Raw genomic sequence first — 10,525 nt, 5'->3', positions numbered from 1 at the left:
GGAGAAAATTAAAGGGCTAATACCTTTGATATCAGCAAGCGTCCAACCTACGCAGATTTATGTGTTCGCAGTAGCTCGAGCAACTACAATTCTTGAGGATTTTGCAGGTTGAACGAGATGATAACTGGAAAGGTTTCACTGTCTCCCAAGAAGACGTGTTTCAAACCCTCGGGAAGTTGGGTCAATTGAACAATTGGAACCTCTTCGGTTGAAGTTTTTGGTTATGCCCTCTCACGAGGTAGATCTTCAAAGTGAGGTTGCCAAAACTGAGTCCTTCTATTGCGTGAGTCTATGTGATCTGATATTGCAAGAGTAGACTCAATAGAATCGGGACTTTCATTTTGAGACAAAAGGAGAAGTTCATCAAGACTATCAAAGTTGTTTCACAATTGAACCTCCTTGGTAATTAAAGTGTCAATCATGAATGTTTAATAGCATTCATCATCTTCTCGAGGTTGTTTCCCGATGTGGAAGATATTGACTTCAAAGTCATGTTTCCAAACGATATCTTCATTAGGCCATTCTGACAATTGATCAAAGCACTTGCAGTAGCAAGGAATGGTTTTCTGAGGATAATAGGAAATTTTTGACTCCATGTTTACCACAGATTGGGTATCAAGAATAAGAAAGTCCACGGGGTAATATAATTTTTTAATTTGAACTAGAATGTCCTCAACAATATCCCTAGGCTTTTTGCTGGAACGGTCAGCAAGCTGTAGCACAACAAATGTTGGCTTCATTTCTCCAAGACCGAGTTGCGAGTATAGAGAGTAAGGCATGAGATTTACACTCGCGCCAAGATCAAGTAAGGCTTGGCTAACTTCATGGGCCCCAATTTGGCAAGAAATGGTGGGACAACCGGGATCTTTGTATTTAGGCAGTGTCTTTTGTTCAATCACCGCACTTACTTGCTCAGTTAAGAAAACAGTCTTCTTGACATGGTGCTTCCTTTTTGCAGTGCATAGATCCTTGATGATTTTGGCATAAGCTGACACTTGTTTTATGATGTGAAGCAAAGGAAGATTAATCTTTACTTGTGTAAAGTGCTCAAGGATTTCAGCTCGGTTATCAGGTTGTTTCCCAATAGGTTTCAAAGCCTGGGGAAATGGTACTTTTGGAGAGGCATTGAGTGGTGGATTTTCGGGAATAAATTTTGGAGTACTGGGAGAGTTGGATTTTATGGGTGGGTCTTCCAAAGTTTTACCGCTTTTAGTCATGATGGCATTTACTTTCTTAACATTTTAATCATTGAATTTTATGGGTGGGCCATGTGTTGACCTTGCACATTGAATTTTGGTTGAGAAGGAAGTTTGCCTTTTTCTGGAATGGCCAAGGATTCAGTCAATTTTGGGAATTGACATTTCATTTCCTTGATTTCTTCCATCATTTGGTTTAATATTCAACATTTTCATAATACATTTTTTATTATAAATCAGAGTTTTAATACATAAAATGTACAAGTTTACAAATTTAAGAAATAGTAATGGAAAAATAGTGTTTAAAATATGATTTTATATTGTTAATGAGATTAAAGAGAGAGAGAAACTTGAGTAGTCAAGTATTGGACCCAAATTTCATATAATTTTAATTGGGAATTTTTATAAAATTTAGAAAGTTTTGCTAAAGGGCTTATTTGAAAAGAATTTTAATATTTCGGGTCCAAGTGTAATTTCAAAAAATATAAATAAATAAAAAGAAGGCTTCAGCCTTTTTTTACCCGAGCCCCTCTCTCTCTCTCTCAAAATTTTTTTCTTCTCTTTCTCTCTCTCTTTCTCTTCCTCTTTCTTTCTTTCTCTTTCTCCTCTGCATGCTACTGTTGCCGACGACACAGGAGTACTTTCCGGCCACCACATATAGCCACTCGCCGGACCGTTGGATTCAGAGGCCTCCGAACTATCGACCACGCAGGAATCTAGAGCTCACTCGCCGATTAAACATCTCAACCGGTCGATTTAAGTTCGGCCACCCCGCGACTTCAAAGTTGCGATTCGGCCACCTCGGGTATCCGTTTGTCGATCCATCACCACCATCGTGTTCCTCGTGTTGTGGGCTTCAAAACCCAATAAATTGTTCCTACATCTACCAGAGTTGGGTGGTGGACCCACCACGAGCCACCGCGATCCACCGTAGACCGACGATCGAAACTGAGTGTTCGAGGTTCCGAAGTACGTTTTGAGTTTCAGAAAATCACCATTTGACTTGTTGTGAAACCCGATCATTTTTGTATAATTTCTTTGACCTATATATTGTGATTGATTAGAGTAATTGTTATTATGCGTACCTATAGTATATATTTATATATATTCTTGATATATTGAATATTTTTCTGTAATTATACTGGCTGTCTGGGATTATATGTATTTCTGATACATGTTTTGATTTTGGGATTGTCCACTTTATAGCCGTTGTGCTGTCCAATTTTCTAGAAAATATTAGATATTAAATAAATTATAAAAAAATACATATTTAATTGATTTTCTATTAATATGGAAATTATTATGAATAATTAATTTTAATTATTATTGCTATTATTTTGTTAAGTAAATCAAAATATAGTTTCATATATATATATACATATATATATATATGAAAAGTGTGATTTATAGTAAATCTATTATTTAACAATTATTATTATATATTAATATTTTTGTTAATATTTGAATATTAAAATAATATCAAATATTAGTTTCTTACTGTTATTGATATTTGTAAGGCCAATGAATTTTGGAGAAAGTATATTTATTATATCACTAGAATTGATATTATGACTAACTAATAATAATATAAATATTTATAGTTATATTATTATCATTATATCGATTATTACAATTTTATGTTAAAAATATGATTTCTTTTATAAAATGACTATTTGAATATATACATTCACATATGTATTGTTATTGAGGTATTTTGTTATTAATATTGAAATAAGTTTATTTATAGATGATAATTATTATTATTGTTATCATTATTGTTATTATTATGATTATTATTATTATTATTATTATCATGAGAGTAAGCAAGGTTTAAAGCATGGTTTTATATGAAGAGTTAATTGCATTACGTTGATAATAATTATTATTATCATTTATATAGTTTATGGTATTGTTAATATACACTATCAATAGTGTATATTTACGATTTTGATAAAATTTAATAAATGATGTGCCTTGAATAGGATTTGTATGGATTTGATTGATTGACTCTTGGTGAGCAGTTTTAAAATAAGCTAAGGACCTAAGGTAAGTAAATCTCACATTTTGTGCTTAAGTGTAAGATGCATGACTACATTGATTGTGTATATCTGATGAGTTAAGTATGAGATGATGATGATACATATGATAAGTATGTGAAGAATGGTTATATGAATATCATAATGGTGTTGTGTGATAGGTAATTGAGGAATTTCGTGATATGTGAAAGTTGTCTTACTTGGTTAAGATTGATATGAATTATGTGCAAGTATGTGTTCTTATGTTGATGAATATGTGGATTACTTTTATGTTCATGATTTTGTTATATGTTATGATATATGAAGCATTTAAGTTTTTAGGATGGAAACCTTAGACCTGAGCCATAGCTCTACGTTAAGGTATAACAATGCCACCAACCCAAAGCTTCATGTATTATGACTAAAGATGTTTTGAGTTATATGAAATGTGATACAATGCCTTGATTGAATACCATCAAACATGAATCATGAACATGAACATTGGCATTTCAACATCTACATGTATGCATGGCATGTACAGTTATGTGATATAAGACCATGTATAAGAATATGAGAAAAGTTATGAAATGCCTTGAAAAGTCTTATGTAAAGTTAAACATTTTAATGACACAAGGCTTAAGCAAAGTGATAATAAGATGTTAAAAAGGGTGCCACTGTTCCGATGAAGCAATTAAGTAAGTTTAGTAAAGAAGACGGAGGTCTATAAGGCTTATAGTGCATGCCCACTAGTGTGGGCTAGGTCAGAGTTCACCATTCAGATATGTTTGCCAAGTTCCCGTCTTTCTCCTCCATATGTGTAATAAGTATGGCAACTATGGCAACGATGAAATGAGTGTTATGATGAGCCTAGCTGCGATGATGGCTAGCCGGAGGAGAACCCATGGGATTCTATATGATATGTGTAACAAGCCCTGCAGGCATTGGCCGAATCAAACAGTGTGCACAAGTGATATTGGGCCCATAAAAATGTGAAAGTAAAAGAAAGAGCATAAAAGTAAAGTTTGAAAGTGTATGAGCAATAAGTGAAATGCATAAGTATATAAATCAGCATATTAGTATAAGTGCACTTCAAACTCATGACATCCATGTGTATATGTATGCATGAGATTTACTTACTGAGCGTTAGCTCATTATGTTATATTCCAATATTTTTCCAAGTGTGGCTTTAGCTGTTGAGCAACTTGTGGAGCACGGACTCAGTAGCAATGCAATATTGGTTTAGAGTTTTCATATGGCTACATTAAATTTAAAGTATTCATACGTGTAATAATTTCTACTAATAAGTTTATATAAAAGTTTTAAATTTTTCTGTATTTCTTCGTATCATTTTATTTAATTCTTTTGGTCAAGTGCCTAACATACTCGTAAACCCTATAATTACGAGTATGTGGCGGACGTACCCTACCTTAGGGTCGTCACATTTGGCGATTTAGTTTGGATGGTTCCACTATGAATGCATGAAGGGTATTATCAAGAGAATTTTGTTGTGGATGAGTATTGTATTGAGGAGAAGAATATGCCTTTGATGGTTGAACTTGATGCTCATTTCTCCATTGGCCTCTAGACAATTGAGCTTGGTTGGAATCTCTCCAACTAAAATTTGGGTGGTTTCTCCAACCAGGGTTGTACGTATGGGAGAAAGGCTTGTTATATGCCCCTAAGGCATTGCATTGCTCCTCATAACCCCCCCCCCCCCCCCCCCCTCTCATTTCATTAAAATCTAAGCAGTCCTTAGCTAAATGCTCTGTCCCTCCATAAACAAAGAAAGGTTCTTGCGATTCCACTTGAGCAATCATGTGTGGTTTTTGGCCATTTTTCTTCATTAGGGCCTCAAACTACTTTTTCAAAGCTTCGAGTTGGGCCTTAACACTATCCTCTTCTCAAAGTTGATAGATCTCAGATTGTAACGCCCTACTTCCTTAAAGTCATTACAAGTGAGTTTTAAACGTGCTAATCACTCGTTAATCGAGGTTTTAGGTTAAAAGATGATGAAGAAGAAGAGAATAGTAAAATACAACTCTAAGCAAAAGGTTACAAATAAAGTAAAGTGTTTGAAACAAAAGAAAAGAAAAGATTACAACTCTTGAATAAGAAATACAAGTAAATAGAGAAGAACAATATAAAGATGAAAAGCAATAAAATGAAAGAAAGGAACAAGAAACAAAAGATAAACAACTCTCACTCACACTACCAAAGTGAAGAGTGTTGGGGATCACCAACTTGAACAAGGTTTGAAACCTTTGTCCAAAAGCTTATTTCCCCCTAACTCAAGCACTAAGGGATCTCTCACAGATTATAGGAAATGCTTTATGGAATTATTAAGCCTCAAGGTGTTTCTAGCCAAGTGCTCTAATGGATAGAAATGTTGTGTCTTTCAAGTGAGCTATAGGCTCCTATTTATAGAGTTTAGAGATACCCTTTGAATTTAAAATTCCACCAACCCCCATGGCTGTTACCAATGTTTAATTGGATTAATATGGAATTAAAAATGAGATTTGGGAGTTATTTGGGTTTTTTGAGCCGTTCAACAAAGATTGAAAAAACTGAAGAAAAAAAAAATGGTCAATTTTTAGCCTGTGGCCGCGGCCACTAGCCTCTGTCCCATAGGCTGCGGCCACCGACCATTTTCAGCACTAAAAAATGTGCTGTTTTTCCAAACGGTTCCAAACCCTCCCAAGTGATTTTGTAACTCTCAAAACACATTATTGGGGTTAAAATCATATCTCTAACAGCCATATCACATATGGCTTTATGAAATTCATCTCAATATTGTGTAACAACAAATTTACACAATAAAGGGTAATATTTGGAATTTACAAATTTGTAACACCAAATATGTTACATTATTTGGATATATCTCATATATCTGAATATTGTAACTCTCTATTATATGTTACAATATGTGACACTCTTTGTCACATTTATTTAATCTAAAACATTATATTATAATATAATATTACATTATATTATAAAATAATATAACAGGTCTCACCCTAATGAATTGCACTCCATGTGCTCAACGCCGTTCTCGGCCCCTTGCCGTACTCGGCTTCCTGCCTTTCTTGGCCCCGCCGTTTTCGGCCTTCGCTGTTCTCGGCCTTCGCCGTTCTCAGCCTTTGCTGTTCACTCACAAATATACATTGCATAACAAAATAACAACATATATTTAAACATATACTAAACTTAGACATTAGGGCTACGCCCTGCAATTCAGTCAATAGGGCCAAGCTCCGCAATACAAACAATAGGGCTACGCTCCTCAATACAAGCAATAGGGCCACACCCTGCTCTATGGTTACAACCGTATTCTTACCTTTTACACGAGCACTAGATTTCAAGAGACGGCCCCCCGAGTACGATCCTGTCCCAAAGCCCAAGCAATCACCTAGTCACAAACCATAAATAGCATCCTCATTAATTTGATTCCATAAACCAATCTTGGGACCAATCTCATGCTCTCGGGAACTTCAATTCCATCAAACGGGGTGGTGGAATCGACCCCCGGGCCCCTGGATAAAAACCTTAAAAAGTATCCAAAAAGTCAAGTTTTGAAAACTGAGTAGCGCTATAGCGCTACCTGTAGGGCGCTACAGCGCTAGAATTAGACTTTAGCCCCCAAAATCGCATAATTGCAATTTTCTGGGTTTCTCTCTTCGAATATCCCCGAGCCAAAGCTCCAAAAATCCTCCCCAATCACCACCCAAACACATAATTTAGCCCATAAATCACTATAGCTCACCCAAAACAACATAGTAACATCAAAACTTAGCTAAAAACCTCACCAAACACAAAATTCAAAACTGAGCTTTGAAGCTCAAGAACACCAACTAAAAACCAGATTCCCAAGACAATTAAGGGCCAAAATCGTTACCTTTAGAGAGGAATTCGACCCTAGGCTGCCTCCAATGCCACTCCAAGCTTCAACACTCAAACTCCCAAGCTTAAGTTCCTCACAACTTCATCCCAAAACCCAAATTCAAGTATCAGAAATCCAAACCCCTCAAGAACATCAAGCAATACCCAAAACGAGAAAATGAAACTCTTACCTCTTCTAGGATTTTGAAATTCCTAAGGCTTGATTGCTTTTAATCCTCCCCCACAGCTTGTTTCTGTTCCCAATTTCCTCAAAAATTCAGCTACCTCAAGCTTGTTGTTGGTTTTTCCTCTAGAGCTTTTGAGAACTAAGTGATTAAGGAGATAAGTTAAAAAAATGTGAAAGGATTTCCTTCGGCCATGGGTTTTCTAACTCTAATCCCAAAAGACTGACCCATAAGGGTATCTAGGTCTTTTCACCCTTTTGCAAAAAGGCCACCTTTAACTTATTATTTCAGTAACAACACCAACCTTAAGTTACTAATGGTTACCAATCCAAAAAATATCAAATACCATATTTGCGACACTCGGCTAACACTGCGGGATAGAATCTCTCATGCTGGAAACACTGCACAAAGCTCAAAACCATACCCTCAACGAGTTCAAATTACAAATATGCCCCTAATAGCCAAATGGGGCCCACATGCATATTTAATTCACCTAAACATACATTTATAATCACATAATCATTAAATTAACATAATAATATAATTCAATCAAGTATTGCCCTCCAAGCACTCTAATTAAGGCCCTAAGCCTTATTAGCAAATTTGGGACGCTACACAAATGGTTTGTGTCGGTTGGTGCTATCAGTAGCACTTGGACCAGTCCAGGTGTGAGATTTTTTTGCGGTTTCTTCGAGATATTCAAGAGCATCATCTGGCTTTTTTTCAAGGAATTCACCATTGCATAGCATTTCTACAAACTGGCGCTCACGACTCGTGAGACCTTCATAGAAGTAACTGACCAAACGCCTATTGTCATAGCCATGGTGCGGGAACTTATTCAACAGATCCTTGAATCTTTCCTAAACTTGATAGAACGTTTTATTGTCCTTTTGGGGAAATGTGGAAATCTGTCGTTTTAGACTGTAGGTCTTATGGCTAGGGAAGTGTTTCAGAAAGAAGGATTTGGTCATTTCCTCCCATGTTCCAATAGACCTAGGTCTCAAAGAGTATAACTAGCTTTGGGCTTTGTCCTTCAAGGAGAAAGGGAAGAGTTTCAACCGCACATAATCGACATTTTTGGCTCGGTTATAGAATGTGGCTACAACCTCCTCAAATTCTCTAATATGCACGTATGGGCTTTCGTTTTCCATTCCATGAAATGTGGGCAAGAGTTGAATCATGCCGGGTTTAAAGTCTAATGCGGGCGTATTAGGAGGGAAGATAATGCATGAAGGCGTGGAAGTGCGAGTAGGATGGAGGTAGTCATTAATAGTTCTTGGTTGGATTTCATCATTGCGAGCCATTGAGAATGAATTATTATCAACTAAGGTTTGTGGAGAAGCAAGATTGGTGGAAGGAGTTCCGGCAAGAGTGGTGGATGAATTGGAAGAAGTGTCACTAGAAGCTCCGTGATGATTCATCCACTCTCAGAAATCATAATTAGATTTATTTTATGTTTTTATTATTTTTTTTTTGTTAAACTTGTTCCCAGGTAGATTTGGAGGTTTCAAGGTGATCTCCAACGCCTTACTAGAACTCCCCGAGGTTACTGAGTAAGTATGGTGGATCACAAGTTAAACCTTTTCGACCAAACAACCTTTAAGTAGAGTGACATTGCTTATTTTGACATAACAAGCTTGGTTTTCTTATAGTAATAAGTTCAACACTGTAATAGTGCAAAGGTATATGCTCGAAATGTTCCCAGGCTGATTGGGAAGGTTACCAAGGTACCGCTTTAGGCCCATACTTTCCTAGACAGAACTCTCCGGGACTCCCATGTAAGAATGGGGGGTAACGCTATCACAAACCATATTTAACAACCAATATTTCTAGACAGAACAATATCAGTTTCTACCATTTGTAATATTACACAATTTTTCCCAATACTAAGCGTTTTATGATTGAATTTTTTTTGAACAATTTTATGCAATTTTATGTTGTTTTTTTTTACTTTTTTGAAAAACCTGAATTCTAAGGAAAACTAAGGAAAATGAAAAGAAAAGCCTAAACTAAGGAACCTAAAGCAACAAATTAATCAATACAAAAATAAAATAAAGAAAAGACAATTGAAGTGAAGATAAAATAACAAGCTTAATCTTTTTTTTTACAAATATTTATTCAACTAAAAAAAATAAAAATAAAAATAAATTAAGAAAGAAAAATGGAATAAAAATTAACTAAAAAGAAAAAAATTATATAAATTTATATGATTCCTTACAAAAAAAAGGAAAAGAAAAATAATGTATATATATATTTTACGTTTTTTTTCTCTACTTTTTTCTTGTTATATATATATATATAAATAACTAATTTTTTTATTTTTATGATTTTTAGTTTTTTTTTATAAATTAACTAAAAATTAGTAAATAAAAAAAATTATACTAACACAATATTCATACCAACAAAAATACAAATAAAGTTACTAATATTTTGGTAAAAATTTCACTAAACCTTTGAAAACTACCTCCCCGGCAACGGCGCCAAAATTTGTTTAATGCCCAAATCGTGACAACCACTAAGCGGTAGTTGTAGTAAAATCGGGCGGTCGATCCATAAGGAGATAACCTAAAACCAAAATTTTAGTAGAAAATAACACAAAAAGTTAGTAACATGAAATAAATAAAAATGTAAATGAAAAGAGGTTTGAGATTTTGATGTTGTCTTTTTGATAAAATGATAAAATGAGACAAGTGAAATAAAAGTAAGGTGTAATCAAAAGTTTGAAAAAATAGAAAGGTTCAAGAATCATCCATATGCTTGTTTGGTTACTTAGTTACTTGATTTACAAAAATACACAAGTAAATAGTTCATATCCCAACATTTACTTGGAAAATATAACTTTAAAGTCCATATTATTTTCTATCAAAAGTCCATTTGAGTTATAAAGTTCTTTACTTTAGGAGCACAATGTTAATCTTATGAAAAATATAAAAATGACAAAATACCCAAGGGCAATAATACAATAGAAGATTGGACATAAAATTATGTATCAATATTACTTTTACTAATTAGAAGCACATAGAAAGAGCATGACTAATCTTATATACTATTAGCACAAGTAAATAAAGATAACAAAATAGAGATGAGGATGAAAGAACATAAATAACTCAAATACATTATATTAAGAACATAGTAAATCAAAGTAGCAAAATAACACTAGCATATGGAATCATCCCTAATCTTCCTAGGAAGATTAGGCCATTATGCTCATGATTCTCACAAAATTCTAAGAAGAAAATATGAGAAGAAAGTG

Source organism: Humulus lupulus, chromosome 6 (genome assembly GCF_963169125.1).
Source record: "Humulus lupulus chromosome 6, drHumLupu1.1, whole genome shotgun sequence".
Lineage (NCBI taxonomy): Eukaryota > Viridiplantae > Streptophyta > Magnoliopsida > Rosales > Cannabaceae > Humulus > Humulus lupulus.
This window is presented reverse-complemented; position numbering follows the sequence as displayed.